Source organism: Lissotriton helveticus, chromosome 5_1 (genome assembly GCF_964261635.1).
Source record: "Lissotriton helveticus chromosome 5_1, aLisHel1.1, whole genome shotgun sequence".
NCBI classification, from domain to species: domain Eukaryota; kingdom Metazoa; phylum Chordata; class Amphibia; order Caudata; family Salamandridae; genus Lissotriton; species Lissotriton helveticus.
This window is the reverse complement of record NC_136065.1, coordinates 844,721,184-844,747,096: the sequence shown is the minus strand read 5'-3', so window position 1 is coordinate 844,747,096 and position 25,913 is coordinate 844,721,184. Positions and strand designations below refer to the sequence as shown.

Here is a 25,913-nt window from a genome sequence, read left to right as displayed (position 1 = left end):
ATTGCCACCGCTCACACGACGATAGCTTGTATCCTCTTGTATGGACCCCCCATCTCAATGCCATCGTTCCCTATGTCCATAAGTGACCAAGTCGCTAATTTAGCACTCGACCACGCCAGGATTTTCCTAGTAGGCAATTTTAACTACTGGTATAAAGATCCCTTGGAGGGCCCCCAATTTACTCAACTGGTGCTTTCCCCTACCCACTGTAAGGGTCACATCCTAGACCAGGTATGGTCTAACACCCCTTGTGTAACAACACCGGCTATTCTGCCATGCCTCTGGTCAGACCACCTCATCCTTAAATTCAAACTAAGTATCGTACCTGCTAGAGCTGCCGCACCAGTTGCTGGCAGGTTAGCTAGGAACTGGAACGCAATGAACAAAACTGCCTTTCTACAATCACTAGCTAATACCATCCCCCTCCCTCAGAGTGAGATCAATTCCTCAGTACCCACTCTCACTGGCTGGTTACAAGCGGCTAGCGATCTTCATGCCCCTTACAAAAAAATCAGACTGTCACGGCGAGCTGATGCCAATCGATGGTTCTCCTCGGACTTGAAGACCAGGAAATTGGCTCTGCGGCAGTTAGAACGCCAATGTCGCCGTCAATACGACCCTGAGCTAAAAATTAACTACTCTAAGGCCAGGAAGGACTACATGAGTGCTATTTCCGCTGCAAAGGCGGCTTACTTTTCGTCTCGAATTCTAGAATCCTCTAACAGATCTAAGGATATTTTCTCTATCCTTAATGAATTGATGAACTTGGACAATGTCCGCCCCAAGATAACTCCCACCCAGTCCCTTTGTGACACCCTCAACACCTATTTTTGCGACAAAATAACAGACATTAAAACCAGCATTCCTCAACCGGCGTTCCCACTCACTACTGGTATGGCAATTAATTCAAGCTTTGGCACCCTCAGTAGGTTCCCGCCTATAACTCAGAACCAGTTTGGGGAACTACTGACAAGAGTAAAATCTGGCGCCCCTTCAGACTGCTGCCCTCCCCACATCTTGAAAGAGTGTTTTTCCACCTATCCGGCCCCTGCCCTCACACTCCTGAATGAATCTTTGATTTCCGGTATAGTTCCTGCATCGTTTAAAGAGGCCACGGTCATACCGCTTCTGAAGAAACCCGGGGCTGACCCAGCCTGTAAGGCTAATTACCGGCCCATTTCCTTACTACCCTATATGGCTAAGGTCCTGGAGGCCCATGTGGCCAAATGCCTCTCTAATTTCCTTGAGGACTCCTCTTGTTTTGATCCCAACCAGGCTGGTTTTTGACCGGCACACTCCACAGAGGCAGTAGTCACCACAGTCCTGGATACGCTGCGAGACTGTGCGGACAAACGCTCCCCAAAGGTCTTGGTGCTCCTGGACCTGTCGGCCGCGTTTGACACGGTCGACCACAAAATCTTGGTCGACCGTGTCGGACAGACAGGCATACGGGGCACGGTGGCTGGCTGAGTTCTTTTCTGGAGAACCGCACGCAGACAGTACGTCTAGGAGATTTTATTGGCACCAGGCAATCCATCACATGCGGAGTGCCACAGGGCTCTTCCCTGTCACCCCACCTGTTCAATTTATACATACTCCCTCTGATCCAGACTCTTAGAGACGAACAGGTAGGGTCTACAACTATGCCGACGACTTACAGCTGCTTTTCACTATCGACAACACCGAAAACTCTATCCTGCACTTCCAGTCAACCATGAGGTTCATAAAATCTTGGATGGACCAAAACCAGTTAAAGCTGAACCCAGGAAAAACGGAGCTGGTCCTTACAGCGTCAAGTACTGGGGCCCTCACTACTGGCCTCCGGATTTAGGTCAAGCCCCGACACCCTCCCCATCGGCTAAAACACTTGGAGTCATCGTGGACTGTGACCTCTCATTAAAAGCACAAGTGGGCCAAGTGCTCTCCAGGTGCTTTTTCCAGTTAAGAAAAATCCGAAAGGTTCGGCGTCTACTCACGCCAGAGGCAATCACCCAGGTCGTGCTTGCCACTGTTCTGTCCCATCTGGACTATGCGAATGCCATCTATCTAGGTCTTCCCAACTACCTATCCAAACGCCTCCAGATGGTACAGAACTATGCCGCGAGGCTAATCTTGAATCAACCGAGCCGACAGGCAGCTACTCCCCTACTCAGGAAATTGCATTGGCTTCCAGTCACCCAGCGCTGTGCATTCAAAACAGGATGTATGATATTTAAGTCTTTGCACTGCAAAAGTCCCAAATTCATCGACCTACTAATCACCAGATACATACCACCCCGCAACCTACGTTCACTCCATCAGGGCCTCCTTCAGACGCCTTCCTTTTTAACTTAAGTGCGCTGGAGGCCGCAGGTTTGCAACACTCACCCCTTGCTTATGGAACACCTTCCCTCTGGAGATTCGGAACTGCCAAGACCTTCTTTCTTTCCTGAAAGCCTTGAAGACCTGGCTCTTCAGACAAACACTGCAATAATCCTCTATTCCTCATCTATCTCTACGTCACTGTTGATTCTAGCGCCAAGAAACCAATCGGTGATAGTGCGCTCAACAAATATTTTAATAACAATAACATAACATAGAATATTTCTGACCTTGTGTTCCACGCTGACGAAATAGGCATCAGGGACTCGGTGGGGGGTATTTTGTAGGGCGTACAAGAAACGTGGGAGAGCCAGCATCTTATACAGTGCCGCTCTGCCCAGCAAAGTAAGAGGCAAGGACCTCCAATGGAGTACGTCTTTCTGGAAGTAGGCCAATGGAATTTGAAGATTAGCGCCATAGAATTGGGCAGGGTGCGGGGTAATATAAATACCAATGTAGAGAAAGCAGTCAGTGGTGACCGTGATTGTAATGTTTTTGTGCAGCCGTGGTACAGGGCCCCGCAGCATGAACAAAGCCGACTTTGTCCAATTAAAAGTGTAGCCGGAGTGTGAGCTAAAAATTGCGATGACATGCAAAATTCTGTGGATCGAGGCAGAGGGAGCCGCTACATATAGCATGACATCATCAGCATAAAGTGAAATTCTGTCCCCATCACCCTGTGAAGTCTACGAAGATTAAGGGCCATATTGCAGGCCAGGCATAAAGCCTGACTGGTCGGATGGACAAGCTGGATTATAACTAGTAATAGACGATTGGCCAATGCCTTAGCCAGGATTTTTGCCTCGGCTGTCAACAATGAAATAGGGCGATAGGATCCGCATTGCATCACCGCTTTACCCAGCTTTTGTACGACAACTATGGATGCTCGGGGTAGAAACCCAACCTGGTAGCTCTCTAGATACATGGCGTGTGAAGTAGGCGTTATCTTTAAGGACACTAGTTTAAAAAGCTCTATTGGAGGCCCGTTGGGGCCCATAGCCTTACCGGACCTAATTTCCCCATTGGATGTTGTTAATTCCTTCTCTGTAAGATCACTCTCTAGGGCATCCAGATCGTCCGTGTAAGCGTGGCTACTGGAATGGTGGACAGGAGATCATACGAGTCCTGCGGGGTAGTGCTAAAGGTGGAGGAGTATATAGAGGCAAAGTAAGAGGCAGAGGTCTCAGCAATATGCTGTGGGTCCGTCACTGATTCACCAGCATCAGTCTCAATGAGGGGCAACCATCGTTGAGCATTCTCTCGCCGTTCTACCCTCAGGCTCTTCTTGATTAGCACCACTGTAGATATTTTCAAAGTGCTGTAGCCAGTGCTCAGCAGTTATTGTACAGTCTGTCTTAGAGTTTGACGTGTCGGAGAAGAAAGAGCTATTAACCACAGACCAGAAATTGGAGCTATCAGCCAAGATACTTGCTTGACCGAGGGCCTCCCAGGCCTGCTCTCTAATCTGCTTCTTCCTCTCAAGAACTGCAAACTTAAAAGCCTTCCTGCGGCTCCTGACTACTGCTTCATCCCTCGGGTTTTGTTTGAGTGCCTGCAATAGCCTCCTAGGAGCCACCAAACAAATACCATCAAACCACCTCATAATCTTCGGGCGTCTTGCTCTACTCTCAGTGGTTACGTTAGCTGCTAGCTGCTTGGATATTTTATCAAAAGGCTCTAAGATAGCACTATCATGCATAGTAGGGTCCATCTCTGTGGCACAAACAGCATACAGGTTGTCCAGGAAGCTTTCCGGAGTAATCCTTTCCCACTTCAGCCTACGTGCTTGAGCTTTAGTGCTAATATTTGTGTTTGGAATACAGCTAACCACCACTCCTTTTAGAGTGTCATAGTAAGACATGGATCAGTCATCCTCCACAGCCCCATCTTGTTTCTCTGTCAATTGTTTCTCTTTGATCAGGATAAAACAGCATCTGGATCCATTCCACCAGGAGCTCAGGTAGCTCGACTAACACCGCATGCTATTCTGGTGAGAATCTGGGTCCCACCATCCCTAGTAGCAGAAATGTCGATCACCCCTTTCTGATGTATAGACAGACTCTGGGCTTCTTCTGGCCTTACTCACAATGAAAATGGAGATCACTTGGGGAGTATGAGCCACCCTAAAATGTCCAGAGCAGAGGGCAAGCTAGATTGGTAGAAACTAGGGGGCCTGTGGGAGAGCCGTCAGCTGGAGCTGATAGGAAGAGACTGTGTCTCCCACCCAGAAAGTAAGTACTCCTATGGCCCTCAGGAGGTAGTCAGGTGACATACTCTTGCATAAAAGAATACATATTTACTTAGGGCATTGTTGTACCTGGACTTTGTCTCTTTTCCCCGGGTTTGTATTTCCTTGTTGCTCTCTTGATGTCACTGTGAGATTACCTGGTGACATCATAGAATGTTGGGGGTTTTGCCTGAGCCTACTGGCAGTTGGAGGCAGGCTGAGTGACAGGGAGGTCACTCCTGGTGGGGTCTCTTAAATACCATCTTGACATCTGGACCTGTAACTATCCTAAATAAAGCAACTTAAATATATTCCTGACTCATGGACATCTTTTACCCAAAACATTTTGGCGACTTTTGGACATCTTTAAAGAACCTACAGCGTGCAAAAGAAGATTAAAGAACCTACAGCATGCAAAAGAAGATTAAAGAACCTACAGCGTGCAAAAGAAGATTAAAATAAATCTACAGCTTACTTGAGGATAAATAAGGAATAAAATAAGGAATAATCTACAGAAAGAAAAGGAACTGGAACTACAGAAACGAACTCACATCTTTAAAGTAAGTCTGTGTTTGAAAGAATCAATTTTCAAAAGACTATCTGCTTTGAAGCCTCTCCTTATTTATTAAACTCTACTTAAAATACAAGAAACGCCTTGCTTGGCCCCACCAGTGTCCGTTACAATCCGGACAGCCTGCAGCCCAAGGCGTTTAATGTTCTAAGGAGAAAGTATTGTAAAGTATTAACAAGGAGGAAAGAAGAGTCACGGAGGACATAAGAGTCATGATTTATGTGTCAAGCCCTGGATTGGAGGTCGATGTATTCCTGCAGTCCAAGGCGGTTAACCTTCTAAGCAGAAAGTACAGCGAGGATGAAGAATCACGATTCATGTGATCATCCCTTGTTGGTAGATGAGGCAGTCACGAGGCAGTAATTTCTACAGTTTGATACAGTTTGGTGATTGTAAGTACATTTTACAAGTCATTTCGAGCCGTGCTTAATTTTTAAAATGTACTAGTGCGCAGACAGCAAGTTAATGCAAGTTCTTTTAAGGGTCAAGCCTCGGTTGCTGCTTTTATTGTGATTGACCCCCAGCGAATCAACTAGACTTTGCAACCCACATAGGCATCACTGACTTCTGCAAATGATACTTGATTCCATTCCCTATAGTCTTTCTTCGAGCTCTATCCGCACCGGCATCACGTGACAAGATTGCCATGGTGATTTTACTAACCCGGAAACCAGGCTACCGCCGTTTCCCGTGCACGGAGCCATCCGATTCACTCGGCAATAGTAAGAAGGTTCACCTATCTACAGTATTTACATCTCCACTCAAACACCGCTCTGGTGGCCACCTCCCAATTAACTTTATTTTTTTCATCAGACCCGAACGGCGGATTAATCCCCCATGTTCCCGACGCTTTATTGAACTCGGTCCGGCACCAGACCAGTCTGTCCCGATTTATCGGTAAGCCTTATTGAACTGGGTACTCCCTACTGCTTAACCATATGGGATGTCCCGGCTCTAATGATTCCTTCATTGTTGGTTTCTAGATGCGGGCTGGCCAGTAACGACGTCCAACATTAATTATACCAATGAGCAAACCGATGACTCTCACTTACAGGTATGCTCGCCTGTCCCCTTCCCCCCCTTTTTACTGTCGCAATAAATTGTGAGTAATCATGCAATTTTAGGTCGTAATAAGTACGTTATTCTTGCAGACCCTTCCTTGATGATTATAGATCTTCATAGAACTTCGTCCATCAAGTTCCAACATTAATTCATACCAGGTACCTTATTTAGAACTCTTTGCCTTTATTCAGTGCCATCACCACCCCACGTACTGGTCTTCAGACCCTCACGCTCGAGTGGTTCACTATATGTAATTGATTTACTCGAAGATAGCCATACCTTTGGGTAACAGGACATACATGTCCCTTTCAGTGCAATCGTCTTTAGAGACAATTCAAGTCCTTTTTACCGCATAATATTGTGATTCTTTTGTTTGAATTATGATAAACTGACTATGATTATTGTTTATAGCTACACTATCCCACCTACCTTTGTGATTACTAATGAGGCAGGAATTATACCCCTCTAGTAACCATAGTTTTTTTATACTTACGCCTATTAGGTTGCCTACCCCCCACCCCTTGGTCCTGATGAAGACCCCGCAGCAAGGACACAAACACTCCCTGCATTGATAAGAGGGTCGAAACGTCGACAACTGTTCCTTTTGTGTCAGCTTCACGCCACGATTATCTAGATTAATTGCAGTCTGTGATGCATGTCTGTTTCAACGATGTTTGCCATTAAATTGTTGGCTGCTTTGGCTATATAAATAATTGCCAAATTTGTTCTGAATGTTTGATTTTACTGTCACACATTCCTATCACTTCCTCATCCTCACTATGATCACATCCTCCCCTCCTTCCCGGGGCACTGTACAACCTTGAATAATTTGATTCTTGACTGTGTTTATTCATTATATTTGATCCCTTAGTGATTATAAACTTTGTGGATTTAAAGGCTGGTTTTTGATGAATTCTTTAAATCAGATTTATTATTGTTTTATTGTTCGTTGTTCTCACTGGGACCCCTTCCTCCTAGTACTTATCGAACCCAGGTCCCAGCGACTTCATTTGGGTAAACCCCCTTGCTTATAAACTTTATTGTGATTGAAGCAGCAAAAGCGTAACAAACAGAATTTTACACTGGCTGACAAAGTGACTGTGACTGTCTTACCCCACCTAATGTGGTTTTCCGGTACTTCAGCTGATTTTATTCAAGGATGTGTTTGTCATTTCTTCAAACACTCTTGTGGTGTTATTGTGCAGCCTCGAATACAAGAATTCATGTATTGTATTGTATTGTATTGTATGTGGATTTGTAGAGCGCAATTGCTGCCCGGGGGCGTCCAAGCGCTAGGAACCAACAGAGGGAATTGGCGGAAGCAGGAGGTCTTGCACGGAATTACTGTGGGGAGTTGAAGAGGAATGTTTTAAGCTGTTTCCGGAATGAGGAGAGATTGGGGTTGGCTCTCAGATGAAGGGGTAGGGCATTCCACATCCTGGAAGCATTATGGGTGAAGGTCCTACCGCCTGATCTGGCCTTTTTTATTCTGGGCGTTGTGGCCATAAAGGCCTGGTTTGAGCGGAGATTTCTGCTTGGTTGATAGTGGGAGACTAGGTCATGGGTGATCAGAGGACCTGTGTTCCAGAAGGCCTGGTGGGCGATACACAAGGCTTTGAAATGGATTCTTTGGCGCACTGGTAACCAGTGTAAGCTGATCAAGCCAGCTCTTACTGATTGTCGACGAGGGAGCTGAAGCAGTGTGCGAGCTGCACAATTCTGCACTATTTGAAGTCTCCGCAGTGTATAGTCTGGAGCAGCAAGGTAGAGGGCGTTGTTAAAGTCCAGGCAGGACTGGATAAGACCCTGGATGGCTACCTGCTTAGCCTCCATGGGTAAAAGATGAAGAACTTTCTTTAACATCCTAAGAAGGCCAAAGCAGGTAGCCGAGAGTTTGGTAGCTTGGTTGCCAAATGAAAGGGATCTGTCCAGCCACACCCCAAGGCTCTTGATGTTATCCTTAGGTGCTGGGGGGGTGCCCAGACAGGGTGGCCATAGAGCATTGAAGGAGCTAGGATCAGTGGGGCCCAGAAGCATCAGCTCTGTCTTGTCCCCGTTTAATTTGAGTGATGAGGAGGACATCCAGCTCTTTACCTCGGACTTCCTCGGACATCCAGCTCTTTATGTCGGACTGTTTGTATTCATTTTCAATCGTTATGAATTTTTTTTTTTTAAAGAAGTAACCGGCACATTTCAAACTGCATTTAAATTACCTCGAGGCTCTCTCTCTTACCTCGAGCTTCTGTTACGTGGAATCCACCTCCAGATTTTCTTTTCCTCTATGACGTTTTGGCAGCAATTGGATCACGTTGTTCACTTTGCTCCTGAAAGCCCAACTTTCTTCTGAAAGGACGCTATTACGACGTTGACGGCCATTTTGGATTAGTATCACCATGACAACACCACTTTCAAGCATCGGATTGACATTTCTGACCGGAGTTTCTTTTATTTTTTGTCATCTATTTAAGGTATTTCTTCACAAGCTTATTGAAATGGCGCTTCCCAAAGCTCCGACAACACGCTTCTGCTCGGTTGGAAAGTTCCAGGTAAAACGTATTTTCTTCAGCGATGCGCACGCTAAATTAACATTTAATTTACTCCAGCTTATTATTCTTCAACAACGCGCACGTTATTTAACCATTTCTGGGTGTTACCAAGCAGGCGATAACACTTTCTGTCAGCTGAGTTTCAGTCATGGAGTGAGACTTACGATGGCGTTTGCTGCCAGTGCTTTCTATGTTAAGGGCAGTGATGTCTCTCTCTTGGCTATATTGAACAGTGGGTGCGCCTTATCTTCTTCTTTAACGGTCATTCAACTCTGACAGTGGGTGAGGAACCATTGAACTTACTGTCCCGGCGCAAAAGTAGACTTAACTTGGTGGGAGACCTCGGGTGAGAGATCGCTCACCGGAGCTTTATACTTGTTTAATTTACTGTTTATAGTTTAAGGGGGATTTATTTTATTTTGTGTTTCCCATTTCTACTATAAGGTTGTCGAGCCTAATGTTTTTAACATGTTCTATAAGGCATTATGTACTCTGTTTCTTCTAAGTTCTGGAGTCTTCAGTGCTCTGATTTCATTATATGGGCTGGTGTGCACTTATGAGTGTGTCCCAGTTCATTAATGTTTGTTAAAGTATTTGGGTGAGGTATGTCCTGTAATGTGCACTTAGGTGTGTCCCAGTTCATTTGCATTTTAAAGTATTTGGGTGAGGTATTTCCTGTAATGTGCACTTAGGTGTGTCCCAGTTCATATGCATTGTTAAAGTATTTGGGTGAGGTATATCCTGTAATGTGCACTTAGGTGTGTCCCAGTTCATATGCATTGTTAAAGTATTTGGGTGAGGTATATCCTGTAATGTGCACTTAGGTGTGTCCCAGTTCATATGCATTGTTAAAGTATTTGGGTGAGGTATATCCTGTAATGTGCACTTAGGTGTGTCCCAGTTCATGTGCATTGTTAAAGTATGTGGGTGAGGTATATCCTGTAATGTGCACTTAGGTGTGTCCCAGTTCATGTGCATTTTAAAGTGATATGATATTTGTGTAGGGTGAGTATATCCCTTTCATATGATTATTACATGTGTAATTCCTGCAGGTTGTTTTCGTGTTGAGTTATTGATGGGTGAGTGTATCCCTTCTTCTTATTATTACGTGTGGGTATATGTATTCCACAGGTTGTTTCTGTGATGAGTGATTGTTGGGTGAGTGTATCCCTTCATTCGTGTTCTTTTTTCTCATACTTTCAATTTTCCTGAAATTTGGTGTTTAGTCTCCTGCCTTTACTCTTCGTGCTGGCTCACTTTTGTTTTGGCGGATTCTTTTTCACTATACATAGGGTGCCGGAGACGTCTGGTATTCTTTTACTTGTGTTTTTTTTAGGCCTGCTATTTTTTTTCATTAACTTCTTGTATGTTTCTTACTTTTGCCCATTATTAGGAAGAGGGTGGTGGTGTGTGTTATGTTATTGGTGGCTTTTGTGTCTTCCATGTTCTTCCACTTCTCTTTCTTTCCCATGGCTTTTTATATGTTCGTATCTTCTTGTTTGGCGCCATAGTTTATTTGCTTATTTAATAACGATATTAGTATGTATCAATTTGTTCTTTTCCCTAAAGAAAGGAGATATGTTGTACCTGGACTTTGTCTCTTTTCCCCGGGTTTGTATTTCCTTGTTGCTCTCTTGATGTCACTGTGAGATTACCTGGTGACATCATAGAATGTTGGGGGTTTTGCCTGAGCCTACTGGCAGTTGGAGGCAGGCTGAGTGACAGGGAGGTCACTCCTGGTGGGGTCTCTTAAATACCATCTTGACATCTGGACCTGTAACTATCCTAAATAAAGCAACTTAAATATATTCCTGACTCATGGACATCTTTTACCCACAACAGGCATCAAGGCTCAATTGAATGGCTGAGTATGGGTTGTGATGTGAGCTTTGCAAACCAATGGTTGAGACTGGGCTGTGCTGGGTGGTACTAACAACCAATAAACGAATATAAGTGTGCATGCACATAGAATAATTGTTGTTCTGTATCACTCAAATTATTATAAGTTGAAGACAAATAATGCAAAACAAAAGTGAGTCCATGATAGTGGGTTACCATAGAAGGTGCATCCAACCAGCTAAACATGCATGATGGTGTTAGTTACTATGTTCCTGCTAGCTACCAAAGATTACTGGTTCACATCAATTAGGGTTATACAAAATGCTAGGTCAGTACAAACTGTCAGGCTCGTGTTTTAACACCTGGGGTAATATTACTTATTTATATTTTAATGTATTGTTTTAAAGCACCTGCCTGTCACCTTAAGCCATGTCACAAAGCAGGAATGTGATTAATTTCAAAAGACTCCGTGAGGCCTTCAGAAATGAGAGGTGGAACTGTCAGTCGCTGGTATAGGACTTCAAAGATTGAATTATGGGGGATCCTCAATACCGTTTTGGTAGAGTGCAGTCTCTCCGTGAAAGAGAATGATAGTACCTCAGAGAACTTGATGGAATATGAGTGATTCCTTGAAGAGACTCATTCTTGAGACTCGCTTTTCTATTACTCAGATCATTTGATCCCATGCTTATTCCTGTTAAATTTCGTTTGAGTTATTAGGGTAGCGTTTTCTGGCCTTGATATTTAGAAAAAGGTACAGTGAGGTGCCAGGTTCTTTTTTTCCACTTCTGTTGAGGGTGTAGGACTAAGGTGAGAAAATGTCTCTTTTGTCTCTTTTTGCATGATTTTCCCCAAAGCTTTGGACTGATGCTGCTGGCTTTTCAATTCTGAGAGTGCACTGAAGCCTGCTAACAAACCTCAGTGCCTGTCCTCTGACCCTCAAAAGTTTATGTTTGATTGGGGTAAACCCAAAAGCATAAGTTAACCTACTTATAAGTCCATAAGTTATATATGGTACCAGGGGGACCCAGGGCCTGCAAGTTGAAGTGTCCCTCATGGGCTGCAGCACTTATTGTGCCACTATGAGTGTGACAAAGTAAAACATGTCTCTCAGTCTGCCACTACGACTGGTAGAGAAGTTGTAGACAGCTAACTCACCTTTGCCATTTAAACTAATGACAAAGTCCAGACCTCCCTTTTAAATATATACAAGTCCCACCCAAGGTAGAGCTATCAAGTCCTCAGCCAGGATTCTGGCTTAAAAAGTAGGACATTTATTTTTGTATTTCCTAACTGTAAAACCCCCAAATTGTTGTGTTTACTGTGTAAAGGCTAGTAGCTCATTGGAGAGTACATGGTTATACTATGACAATTCAGCACTGCCAATTCCTGAATTGGATTAATAAAGTTGGTACTTCAAGGTATCAAATGAATTGTTACATTAAACCTGTTTCCAGTGGCCATTCACAGATGCTGGCAAGACAGCCTCCCGTCCTTCTGGGGACAGGTGTGAACAACTCCCAGGAAAGGACACAATAGAGGCCTGCTGCTAGATGAGGTGTTACCGCACCCTGGCAGGAAACCATACAGAATGTGAGCCCCAAAGGTGAATTTCAAAGGTGAAGCCGTCTTTGAAGGGTACATGGTGGACACACACGAGAGGGGCTGTTCTTTTGTTCTGGTAGACAGGATGGCATAGGAAAAAAAGTTGCCAAATGGTTTTCCTGTGGGCGTGTAGCCCTCAGGTAGCCACAATTCTAGTGTAGGCTACCACACTCCTCACACTGAGAGAAGGGTCCTGGCTTCTTGGGAGTGGGTAGCCACACTTTGCAGGAAGGCTGGAAATGTCCAGGTAGCCCATTGGCTAGTAGTCACCACATCCCAGAGGGCAAGTTGTGGCCATAAAAGTGGCACCCAGTCCGCGGATCACATCTGTAGTAAAGAGTGGACTGAAGAAGAACTGACCAGCTGTCCCTTGGACCTGAAAAACAGAGGCCGCAACAAAGACAGAACTATACCTACTGCTCCTGGGCTAGCAAAGAGAGGACTGTGACTGTGGCACCCTTCTCAAGGAACCGTCATTTCTTGAGTCCCAGACAGAAGAGGTGAACTTCAAGAGCCAGTTGGCTGACTTTCTGTTAGAGCTACAGAGTCACAAATGCTGAAGAAGCTGTCTTACCAAGTTGGTAGCCACAATTTCTTGACCAAAGCAGGCTGATGAAGTGCAGCCCATGAGACCGAACCTCGACCCTCATAAGGTGCATCCATGTCTCCTGGACCTGTGAAAGTTGTCAAAGTGCAGTTTGGTCACCCAAGATGGACACTAGCCATAGTTAAAGGGCACCGCTGATTTTGCTCTGACTAGAGACCAGTACACCAGTGGCTAGTGGTTTTTGGCTGGACTTCACCTGGACTTCGAGGAACATCATCCTCTGTGGTCAAAGTTGCCCCACTGTGTTCGTGGACCAAGGGTGGCTTCAAGAAGCCCCCTTCGACGGGATCAGCATCCTCGGCATCTTGTATCTCTTTCTTCAGGACCACTCGATTGATGTCAATGGTGGTTTGCCAACAGAGCCAAGAACTGAACTGGAGCCTGTTTTGACAGCAAGTTAACTGTCAAGCGAAGCCTCACTGGTCCCCCTGACTTGCTCCCTGTTGGAGTTGGTCACCCATGCGGGCGAGTAGCTGAAACCATCCATCCTTTAATCTGTCCATTTACCTATCCTTTCACTCGCTCTTTCACCCAATCATTCATCTATCCACTAATTTACAAACGCATCTATCCACCCTTCCATTCAAACTCTCTTTCAATATTACTTCCTTCTTTCCCTTTAACCATTTTCCCTACTTCCTTTTTCCTGCTTGCTCTAATATTGATGTTGAATTCCTTTACAACGTTAATGATGAGCTTGTCTGCCCAATTGCAGACAGAAGCGGTACATAAAGAATCCCATCGCTCTAGCTGCTAAAGCAGGGAGTTCACAACACCCCTGAAACTCCAGCAGGCTATAGTCTAGCCACAGATATATGTACAATACACTAAGGCGAGTGTCGAAGACACGACCAAAAAAACAGGACATGGAGAGGAAGGGTAGAGTTTTATAACTTTAGTTTTAATTGGTGAGTGTGTCTCAGGCCCACCGCCTCTCAAAAAGTAGCAAATCATTTATTTTTATTTTATTTTTTTTGCATTTTTATATAGCGCGGACATAGCCTGAAGGCATCAGAGTGGTTTACAGTAGTACCATGATACAAGGGTATAGCAAGTTACAGTTACAATAATTACATTCAGACATATTAAATTGTTTTTACCTGTTCTCCACTTCCCCCACTTCCCCCAGCGCACTCTCCCGCCCTAATCACTCCTAAATCGCCGCGCAGCCGATCTTAACACTGCCACGGCACGGAGATTTTCGCCACCATTCTTCTTCCTGAGCCCACAGGCCACGCCCACGGCCCTGAGGCCACGCCCCCTCTCGAACCTACTACATAAGCCGCGCTGATATACAAAGCTCGCATTCAGAGGTCACAACACTCCTGAGGCGGAAGCCGGGAGCACGGTCGAATTCTTAATAATTTACTTGTTGAAACTCTAAATTGTTTTTACCAGTTCTCCACTTCCCCAGCGCACTCTCCCGCCCTAATCACTCCTAAATCGCCGCGCAGCCGATCTTAACGCTGCCATGGCACGGAGATTTTCGCCGCCATTCTTCTTCCTGAGCCCACAGGCCACGCCCACGGCCCTGAGGCCACGCCCCCTCTCGAACCCACTACATAAGCCGCGCTGATATACAAAGCTCGCATTCAGAGGTCACAACACTCCTGAGGCGGAAGCCGGGAGCACGCTCAAATTCTTAATAATTTACTTGTTGAAACTCTAAATTGTTTTTACCTGTTCTCCACTTCCCCCAGCGAACTCTCCTGCCCTAATCACTCCTAAATCGCCGCGCAGCCGATCTTAACGCTGCCACGGCACGGAGATTTTCGCGGCCATTCTTCTTCCTGAGCCCACAGGCCACGCCCACGGCCCTGAGGCCACGCCCCCTCCTCTCATATAAAAACAATGTGCCTTCCCCGGACGCGCAGCGGACGCGCGTAACGGGCGCGCCTAAGGCAAGCCCGTCTGCGCCCGTCCGCGCCGGGCCCAGGGGCCAGCCAAGCCGGCTATTCTATCTCATACTCGGCTGACTCCCTCAGGGACCTACAACTTCCCCACTTCACACCCTCCCCTCCACGATTAGACGTATCACCACAGCAGGCATCATCTCGTCTGATCAACGCCCCTCCAGTCAGAGCACTCCCCCCGCCAAACCGGCCGAGAGTGATACTACCATCCGGGTGTTATATCTCAACACCCGCTCCCTAGTAAAACATCAAGCTGACATCTTTATCCTTCTCTCCACCGAGAAGCCTGACGTACTCTTGCTCACCGAAACCTGGTTGACTGCAGATTCTCTCCCTGACATCCTGGCGGCCCTCCCCCCAGACTACTACACTGCCGACCGCCCGGGTACCCGCCCTGGGGGTGGGGTTGCTGCCATAAAATCTAAACGCCACAATTCATTTCCACTTTCTCCCTCACCCTTCCGGAAGTAGACAATCTAATTTTCAGCTAAAAAACGGACATAGGAGCCTTATCACTCGTACTCCTCTACCGACCCCCCCACCCTATGCCATCTTTCGCGGCCACCTTGACCGAACAGCTGATTAACCTACTCACCTCTAACCCCAGACTCGCCCTCTTCGGCGACCTCAACTACTGGTTCAACGACGCGAACGCCGGGCCCCATGCCACAGAGCTCTTCGAGGCTCTCACCAGCCTCAACCTGATCCAACAAATCACCTCGCCTACCCACATTAAAGGCCACATTCTGGACCAGATCTGGACTCAAAATCTTACACTCTCCCTCCCATCCGTCTCCCCCTGCACCTGGTCAGACCACTACCTAATTGAAACCACCCTCACTGTCACTGGCAAAACCTCCTCCCCTCTGATGGCTGGCGGCCTCTCACGCAAATGGGGCTCCTACGACTCCCAAGGTTTCCTCGCGACCCTATCCAACACCCGGCCAGCCCTCAACCTGCTAACCAATATCGACAAGTTGGAAAGCGACATTGGTACCTGGCTTAAATCAGCCAGTGACCAATTTGCCCCCTTAACCAAATTCCCCCCGACCAGACACCACAACTCCCATAGATGGTTCTCGGACGACCTCAAAAAACTCAAATTGAAGGTACGCCAGCTGGAAAGGACATGGAGACGCAACTACTCCGAATTAGATAGACTGCAATACACCTCAGCCCGCAGAGATTACAAAATCGCAATCTCCTCAGCTAAATCGGCCCACTTCTCAAACCGTATCTCGTCCGCGGACAACAAATCAAAGGAAGTTTTTTAAATCATGAATGAACTCACCTCCGACGATAGAACTCTTTCAGGTCAGACCCCCACCCAACGAACTTGCGACGCTCTCAATCTCTTTTTTATTGAGAAAATCATCAAAATCAAGGCCTCTATCCCCCCCCGCAGACTACCGCTTCCGACACTCCCCTCACCAACTCATCCGTCTTCACCGATTTCCCTACCCTCAACCCTGCCTCCTTAGCGGAGCTCACGTCCCGGGTAAAATCGGGCTCTCCAAATGATGGCTGCCCTCCCTCGATCCTATGGAGCGTCTGTCACTCTTTTCCCGAATGCATCTTACCTCTGCTGAATTGCTCGCTCAGCACAGGTATCGTCCCCACCACTTTCAAAGGGGCCATCTTAGTACCTCTCCTGAAGAAACCGGGCGCGGACCCGGCAGAACTGTCCAACTACCGCCCCATATCGCTCCTGCCATACTTCTCCAAACTAATCGAAGCTCATGCCACCATATGCCTCTCCAACTTTGTTGAGACCTCATGCTACCTGGAGCCTAATCAGGCCGGCTTGAGGCCAGCCCACTCCACTGAGACCGTCATCCTGGCTGTCCTCGACACGCTGAGGAAGAACGCTGACTCTGGGATCCCCCAGGCCCTCGTACTCCTGGATCTGTCGGCCGCGTTCGACACGGTTGATCATCACATCTTGCTTCACTGGATCGAACAGGCTGGCATCCAGGGCCCTGCCCTCAGCTGGATCCAGTCTTTCCTGACTGGTAGAACACAAGCCGTCCGCTTGGGTCCCTACACTGCGCCCAAAACCCCTACGACCTGTGGAGTCCCCCAGCGCTCCTCCCTGTCACCTCTTTTATTCAACCTTTACCTCCGGCCCCTGATCCACTCACTCCGAAACTGGGACGTCACAGTGTATAACTATGCTGACGATCTGCAGATCATTTTCCCACTCAACTCCCCGAACGCTGTGGACAACTTCCACTCCGCCATGCTACACATTCAGGAGTGGATGAACTGCAACCAACTGAAACTAAACCCTGGAAAAACCGAGCTTCTTCTTCCTGGCTCCAGCCCCTCTTTTTGGGGAGCCCAGTTCTGGCCCACTCAACTGGGCCTTCCGCCGACCCCTGCGAAATCTGTAAAGAGCCTCGGCATGACCATCGACGCCGAACTCTCCCTCCGATCCCAAGTTGGCACCGTGATATCATTTTGCTCGTTCCAACTCCGAAAAATTCGGAAAGTCAGCCACTCTGATCCAGGTAGTCATCTCCTTGGTACTCTCCCGCCTGGATTTTTCCAATTCCCTCTATCATGGACTCCCTAAATCACTACTCCACCGCCTCCAGGTAGTGCAGAACCAAGCAGCCCGCCTTATTTACAAAACTCCCAAATGGCAGTCGGCCAAACCCCTGCTGCACAAACTGCATTGGTTGCCTATAGAACAAAGGGCGGCCATCAAACTGGGCTGCCTCACGTTCAAAGCTCTCCACTGCACCAGCCCCGTTTTCCTGACTTCACTCATCATCCCATACCGCCCAAATCGCAATCTACGCTCAGCTCATCTTCATACGCTTGTCATACCCAAAACCAGAACTAACAAATTCGGCGGCCGTAGGTTTGCCCTCCTGGCCCCGAAATTTTAGAACCCTCTTCCCCTGATCATTAAATCCAGCAGCTCCCTCCTCCACTTCAGGAAGCTGCTTAAAACCTTCCTCTTCCCCCCACCCTGCTAATCCCACATCTTCCAGCCTGTTGTCTCACCTTTGTTCTATAGGGCCAGGAAACTCATGGTGTCAGCGCGCTCTACAAATTTCATATAACATAACATAACATATTGATTTTTAGCTGCGACCAGGACAAATGCAGCCTTTGGACAAGGGGTGTACATGGTTCAAGCAATGATTAATATGGTGAGGACACACAATGAAGTTAGTTTGTATGCTGGATAGAGTACTTGGGTATGGTCGAGGGTGATTAACCCAGGTGTCTATTCAATAAGAGGTACTTGAGGTCCTTTTTTGAAGGTGGCTATGCTAGTTGCTAGGCAAAGGTAGAGAAGTAAGGAGTTCCGGATTCTTGGGGCACTACCAGAGGATGACTGGCTCATGTACCGTTCTCGACTGAACTTGAGGGGTTCAAGAAGCATGGATTGGGTTTTTCTGGAACCCCTATTTGCTCCAGAGATTTTCAGTTTCTCACGGAAATAGGCGGGTGAGTAGGAGTGCAACACTCTGTGGGTAATGCAGGTGGTTTTGAATTTGGCCCGAGCTTCAATGGGGAGCCATTGGAGGGTTAGCAGGGCCGAGGATATGTAGTCACATTTATTATGACCTAACACGAAGAGCTCTACAGAGTTGCTCTCAGTGGGCCTAGATGAACTTTGGGAATGCCTGACAGAAGGGCAATTCCTTAATCTAGTCTGGAGAGGAGGAGAGACTGCACCACGGTTTTGAGGTCTTGTTCCGGGATCAGTTGTCCGACGCCCCACAGCTGCCTGAGATGGTGTCGTGTGTTTTTGACCATGACTGTGATGTTGCTGCGGAGGATTAGTAGATTGTTAAGGGTGATACCAAGGGGTCTAGCACTCTGGACAATGGCAGGGCAGCCACCCAGGGCCGAAAAGTTGGCCATATCTTCATGTACCAGGGTTTTGGCTTTCTGAGGTGAGATCAAAAGAAATGTTGGTTTAGTTGGGTTGAGTTTTAGATGATGGTTAGACATGTCAGTTTTGAATCTTGAGGAGTGTGATTGAAAGCAGGGCAAGGTCTTCAGGGGAAGAGATTTTCATTTATATTTAAGTATTTTCAGTTTAGACATAGTGGTTCTAGGTGCAGGTTAAAGAGGGTTGGGCAGAGGATCGAGACTTGAGGGACCCCTTGATGTAAATTGAATGGTCTCGAGAAGCAGGTGCCCATTTTCACAATTTGGAAGTGGATGGTGTAATTCTCACCTAGAATTTCATCACAGGAGAGATGCAAGTCCTGATGCCAAGTCCCAACTTCCTTCACCCACCAAAATTCCCAACAATGTCAAAACAAAGAATTGTGCAATGGGGGAAGAGGGGGAAACAAGAGAAGAGAAAAATCCTATGCAAGGCGAACTTATGGAGGCTGGGTAAGCTTTGGATACTTCCTATATGTTGTCTATATAGAAAGAAAAGAATGTATGTGTTAGTATATGTATACGGTTTAAATGGGATGGAGTGTAATTCTGTTATAATGTTGTTCATATATATATATTACCTACTGGCGGTCGCCAGTAGGGAGTTATAGTTAGGATTGGCTACCATAGGAAATCCGCAACATTCTATTGGGAATAACTCTGGCATCGGTTGAGGAATTTGTGTGTAATTTACCAGAATTTTGGCCAGCTCCGCTCCGCTCCTTTCCTGGAAGTTTCGGGGGGATTCGTGAAGTGGGGGCTGAGAAAAAAGGTGTTTTCCCCATGTTAATTTCCATAGGACGGTCTGACAAGTCTACAGCCCGAACCGCTGAATGGAATTACGCCAAACTTGGCAAAATTGTAGGGACTGGTACGCAGATGTATCTTTGCTATGTTTGGTGAAAATTGCTCCAGTGTTTTTTTTGAAAATTAACTTCAAAAACACATACATATCTATAGGCGCGCTCCGAGCGCTCACCGGTATGCGTACCGGGGAGCGCACCCGGCGCGCTACAGGAGTGCGCGAGCGGAAAGCTGATTGGCTGTCGGTGTCTGTCAACATTCTAAACAGTCCGGAGAGTCCGCCATCTTGTGTCTCTGTAGAATCGAGACACAAGAGGTGAAAAAGAAAGGGGGAAATTATTAAAAGGGGGCAGGGTAGACACCCCCTGACCCCCTAGGTTTTGTGAGGGGGCCTAGAAGGACCCTGAAGGGCAAAAAAAACTTTTTTTTTTTTTTTTAATTTTCGCGGGGTAAGCGTTGGGTGCGTTCCCGGGTACGCTCTCCGGTACGCGCACCCTGAGCGCACCACAGGGAAAAACTGTGTAAAAAAATAGAGTAAAAAAATTAAGTAGAGTGTTTAGAGGAAAGTGATGCATTGCTGGAGTGTGTCACAAAAGTGACGCAACTCCAGCAATGCATCCTTTCACATGGGGCCAGCCCCATGTGAAACGGCCTGCGTCAGTCTTACGCCTGCTGTGAGGCAGGCGCAAGATTTTGACGCAACGGCGTCCTAAAAGTGACGCAGTGAAATCTCATAGATTTCACTGCGTCACTTCTACGACCCTTCCTTGCGTCAATACCCCCCCTTTGCATACATTATACCTGGCGCAGGTATAATGTGGCGCAGGGGTTTACAAAGTGACGCATCTACCTAGATGCGTCACTTTGTAAATATGACTCAACAAGGTGCATTTTTTACACCACCGGTGCGTCACAAAAAGTGACGCACCGGCGGCGTAAAAGTGACGCATGGCCTCATAAATGAGGCCCTCAGTCTTCTACTCTCACTTTTTCTTTCACTTTCTCTCCTTGCGACATTCCTGATACATTATATTTAATATATGACGCATTATGTCGCAAGGAGTTAAAGATACGTCAGTATTTCTGACGTATCTGTAAGCGCAAAAGTGACGCATTGCTGGAGTGTGTCACAAAAGTGACGCAACTCCAGTAATGCATCCTTTCACATGGGGCCAGCCCCATGTGAAAGGGCCTGCGTCAGTCTTACGCCTGCTATGAGGCAGGCGCAAGATTTTGACGCAGCGGCGTCCTAAAACTGACGCAGTGAAATCTCATAGATTTCACTGCGTCACTTCTACGACCCTTCCTTGCGTCAATAGGCCCCCTTTGCATACATTACACCTGGCGCAGGTATAATGTGGCGCAAGGGTTTACAAAGTGACGCATCTACCTAGATGCGTCACTTTGTAAATATGACTCAACAAGGTCTATTTTTTACACCACTGGTGGCGTAAAAGTGACGCATGGCCTCATAAATGAGGCCCCGAGTCTTCTACTCTCACTTTTTCTTTCACTTTCTCTGTCTCTTCACTCCCTTACTCACCTTGTCTCACACTCACTTGTCTTTACCCAGTCTGTATCTCCACTCTTTCCTAAACATCACTGCTCTTTTCTTACCCTTCCACACCCCCGTTCCTTTACTACATTTTCTTCACTTATCCTCATTCCCCATGTTCACTCTCCTTCTCCTCACTCTCCTTCCCCACACTCACCTTCTTTCAGTCCCCCTACTTTACTTCCCTTCCCCTCTCGTCCCTTTCTTTGCTTTCTCACTCATTTTCCTCTCCTCTCTCACTGCACTCCACTTCAGTTACTCTTTTTCATTTTTTTAAGAATACAGCTCTTTTTTGAGAATTGGAGGTAGTTCTAAAAAGAACTTTTTTTTTCTTTTTTTTCAACAAAAACAAAAACAGGGAATGGCAAACTGCTCAACAGGAGCAAAAAAAAATAAACAAAATTAGGGCTGGGGACGGCAGCGGTGGTTCTCTAATGCACGAACAATGTTCAAAATACTTTGTTCCCCGTAACAAAGTAGAGCATTACAATGCTTGCATTTAATTGTGGCCTCATTAAAAACAGGCTGAATATTTGGGATGAGCTGTTCTGGTCGCCCCCTCACCGAAACAGTTGCTCCTCCAGTTGAAGGAAAAGCACCAGACCAGCGCCAGACCAGCGCCAGAGCCCTGACACTCTCCCGGGTATAATTCTGCGGGTGCCTCCTCTGGACATGCCCGATCATGGTCGAATTTCCAAATGAATATTTTCGGGTAGGGTCACCCCGTGACAAGACAGTGTGACAAATTCGACACTCCACCTTTGGAGCATTTACTTTTTTTTGGTCTGCAGGTATGGAAAAAAAATTCCATATAAAATGCTCCTTAACTCTAGGCTGAGGAGCCTCTTCATCTATAAATCCATCTGAGTCCTCACTGCTGCTGGATGCTCTGGCAGCCATGATAATCCAAAAAAGATTAAGCAGGAAAAAGACAGGTCTTGCAGTCACAAAAGTGAAAGAAGAAGTGAAGAAAATGGGTGGGGATTACATTCGTTGTAAAAAAAACTGTTAGCAACCAATGAAAAGTGTTATTTTAAGGTCACATGACTTGACACGCTTACGCTGCGCGCACCGGAGCGCTTCCGGGGGCGCTTACGCGGCGCGCCTGAGTGACGTTTTGGTAGCTTTACGGAAATGCAAAATCATTTTCATTTCGTAAATCAAAAATACTGCTTTTATAAGTATGGTACTGAATGTCTTGCATTATTATTTAGTTTTCATACATATTTTTTTTTACGAACGCAGAAATAGCGCTCTCGCTGCACTCTCGGGAGAGCTTACCGGTGCGCGCACCCTGAGCGCTCCAAGACAAAATGATACGGGTAAGCTTACCGGTGCGCGCACCCTGAGCGCACCAGGAAAAAATGATTAAAAAAATATATACATTGAACAAATTATTTTTTTTAATAAAAAAATATAATTAATAGTTATAAAAAACAGCTAATAAAAAAAAATAGTAGGTTACAAAGTCGATATACAAAGGAATTAGCTTTTAAAACAACTATGAAATTCACTGAAAAAACCATAGGTTTTACAAGCGTTATAGTTAGAAATTAGCTTTTAAAAAACCTTTGAAATTCACTAAAAAAACATAGCTTTCACAATCGTTATAGTTAGGAATTAGCATTTAAAAAACCTTTGAAATTCACTGAAAAAACCATAGGTTTCACACTCGTTATAGTTAGGAATTAGCATTTAAAAAAACTTTCAAATTCACTGAAAAAACCATAGGTTTCACACCAGTTATAGTTAGCTGAGCATTTTACTCATACAAAACCATTGAAATTCCCACGTTATAGTTAGTTGGACTCGCTATAACTCGCACGCCCGCAATCCACTGCTGATGATGTCACATATTACATCATTCATGACATGGTCAGTGACATCACTGATGACATCACTGATGACATCTCAAGTGACATCACTGATGACATCACTGATGACATCACTGATTACATCATCCATGTGATATAACATGATGCACCTCCTCACACTCTAATCTAACCTTTGATACAAACTACCATTCCTGAAATTATTGACACACCAATACCAGTAACTACATACGCACTCACTGATTTCTAGGTCTACACACACATCCACTCATTCACCCATAGAATCACTCATACATACAGTCACTCATCAATAGAACACTATCATATCCACTCATACACCTATACAGACAGACACACGCTGACACTCGCCCACAGAGTTACTCACACACCTAGTCAGTTATGCAAAGAATCAATCACACTCCCATTTCCTCAACTACACAGTTATACACACTAAACCTTACTTATTCAAACATATACTAACACATACTTACTCTCTTTTACAATCACTGATACAAGTACACATTGATCCATACAGTCACTTACGCAATCACAGGCTCTCATGTATAGTCATTTATATATGCCTACTCTCACATGCACTGTGTTTTACATGTGTACTTACTTGGACATGGAGCACTGAGATAGCCATTCACTCACCAACACACCCATGCAGACAGTCAACCACCCATACAGCTCTTTCCACATGCACTCTTGAACTCATACACCTAGTGAATCAACTGCTCACACATCTATGCACAGAGTCACACACCTCCCAGCCACCCACACACACACTCACCCTCACATACAAATACTTGGACAACCAATCAATAACCCATATAGCCACTCATATAGCTACTGATCAACACATGCAGCAGCTTACACAACAACAAACATACTGATGCACACATTCAGACAGTTTAGTCACTAACCAATGCATTCAGTAAGACACATTTAATCCCTCACTCATACAGTCAGTCACACTTTTACTTTTCAGAAACACACATTCACTGGATGATGTCATCAGTGATGTCATCAGTGATGTCATTTGAGATGTCATCAGTGATGTCATCAGTGATGTCATTTGAGATGTCATCAGTGATGTCATCAGTGATGTCACTGACCATGTCATAAATGATGTAATATGTGACATCATCAGCAGTGGATTGCGGGCGCGCGAGTTATAGTGAGTCCAACTTACTATAACGTGGGAATTTCAATGGTTTTGTATGAGTAAAATGTTCAGCTAACTATAACTGGTGTGAAACCTATGTTTTTTTCAGTGAATATATATATATATAGATAGATCCACAATGCAATAAAATAAATGGAATGTCCAGGCCAACTTCGTGCAGAAATACGAGCTTTTAATTCAGCTCCACTCGAAGCGTTTCGAGAACAACTTTCTCTTGGTCACGGGCTCGTGACCAAGAGAATGTTGTTCTCGAAACGCGTCGAGTGGAGCTGAATTAAAAGCTCGTATTTCTGCACGAAGTTGGCCTGGACATTCCATTTATTTTATTGCATTGTGGATTCAAGTTTGTAAAGACTTTGGGACTCGCTATCCCGTCTGGGCCCTCCGTTGCAAGCGGCAGGGGTTCAGAGCGACAAAAAGAGTTTTGGATATATAGATAGATATGTATATATAGATCTCTCTCTCTCTCTCTCTCTCTCTCTTTCTCTCTCTCTCTCTCTCTCTCTCTCTCTTATATATATATATATATATATATATATATATATATATATATCATACATGGTAGATGCAGCTATCTTTTCAGTAGACAAGTGCACATGGAAATGAGATCTCCAGAACTTTGTGGACAAGTAGATGTGTAACATCACCCATTAAGTAAATAATGTACAGCTTAGCGTTACAGACTGTTTGTAGATAACGTAGATTCTTTATAGGTATTTTGTTTCCTTCTTTTCTTGCAGTTTTTCCTGGAGTGGGAAGACTAGTGCCTGTAGGATTAAGGACACCCCGATACGGTGACAGCAAAGATCAAGAGCCGGCATTCAACAACCTGGTGAGGAGCCTCCGGATGTGAAGTGCAGTGACCTGGAAGCTGGTGAGTGAAAAGATAGGACGGATGACACCCACAACAACTAGAACGCGCAGCGCTCTTCCGCCCGTCCCAGCAACTTTTATTCATGGTATTGCTCCGCCCCGTCTGCAAATGCAATTGGGAGCGGAGCAGTCGTGACAGTTGCTTAGGTAAGAGGAGAACCAATGGAGGACTGTGCCTCCATGGCCCATTCATTGTTCACAAGTGTGAAATAGGTCCAAATGGTTTGTCGAATGCAGCGGACAAGTCCAGGAGGACCAGGAGGCAGGAGTTACCGGAGTCAAGGATTATAAAAGAGTTGTCGACTATTTGTAGGATCGCAGTTTCTGTACTGTGGCTCTGGTGGAAACCTGATTGGAGAGAGTCTAGGAAGCTGTTTGATCGAATGTGCGAAGTGAGTTGGGAAGCAACACAACCTTTAATGACTTTGCCTAAAAATGGAAGTGTGGAGCCTGGGTGGTAGTTGTTCTTGTTCTCTGGGACGAGAGATTGTTTTTCAAGAGAGGAGAGACTTGATCCACTTTTAGCCGATCTGGAAATAGGCCCTGTTGAAGAGAGGAGTTGACCATGTTTATCCATAGGGGGAGTCGGTGTGTGCAAGAGATTTGCTGATAGACCCTGGAACGGCATCCTGAAGGTGGTTCAAGGGTTTCACTTTGGAGATTGTTCGCTGTAGGTTTCGTTCGGAAATGGGGGAGAAAGATGACCACAAATATAGGGCCTTGCACTGTAGAATCTCAGTTTCTGGAGGTTCACTGCTGTGTAGTGAGATATGTATGTCTGACTTTTCTATCAAAGAAATCCACAAAGTTGTTTCAGCAGGCCACTGATGGCTCGAGAACGGAAGTGGTGGAGAGGTTTCTAGTTTATGCGAGAACCTCGAACAGACGCTTTGGTCTGCTCCAAGCAGAATTCACGAGTGCTATGAAGTGAGATGATTTGGCTCTAAGGATTCAGTCCTTGTACTATTTTCGCACTATGTGAAGCTTATTCATACTCAGGTGAGAGGGCGCTAATCT

At 45.8% G+C, this 25,913-nt stretch overlaps 2 protein-coding genes across 3 annotated transcripts in view; one reads left to right on the top strand and one right to left on the bottom strand.

Moving 5' to 3' along the window:
• LOC144754957 (uncharacterized) overlaps positions 1-25,913 on the bottom strand; it is a 353,897-nt gene that overhangs the window by 66,730 nt on the left and 261,254 nt on the right. The gene's annotated exons all lie outside the window — the stretch shown is intronic.
• Positions 1-25,913, top strand: part of LOC144754956 (uncharacterized) — a 250,054-nt gene that overhangs the window by 20,136 nt on the left and 204,005 nt on the right. For both annotated transcript variants that reach the window (XM_078643318.1, XM_078643317.1), the window contains exon 2: positions 24,764-24,897. The gene's annotated coding sequence lies outside the window, so the exon portion shown is untranslated. The remainder of the gene's footprint in view (positions 1-24,763; positions 24,898-25,913) is intronic.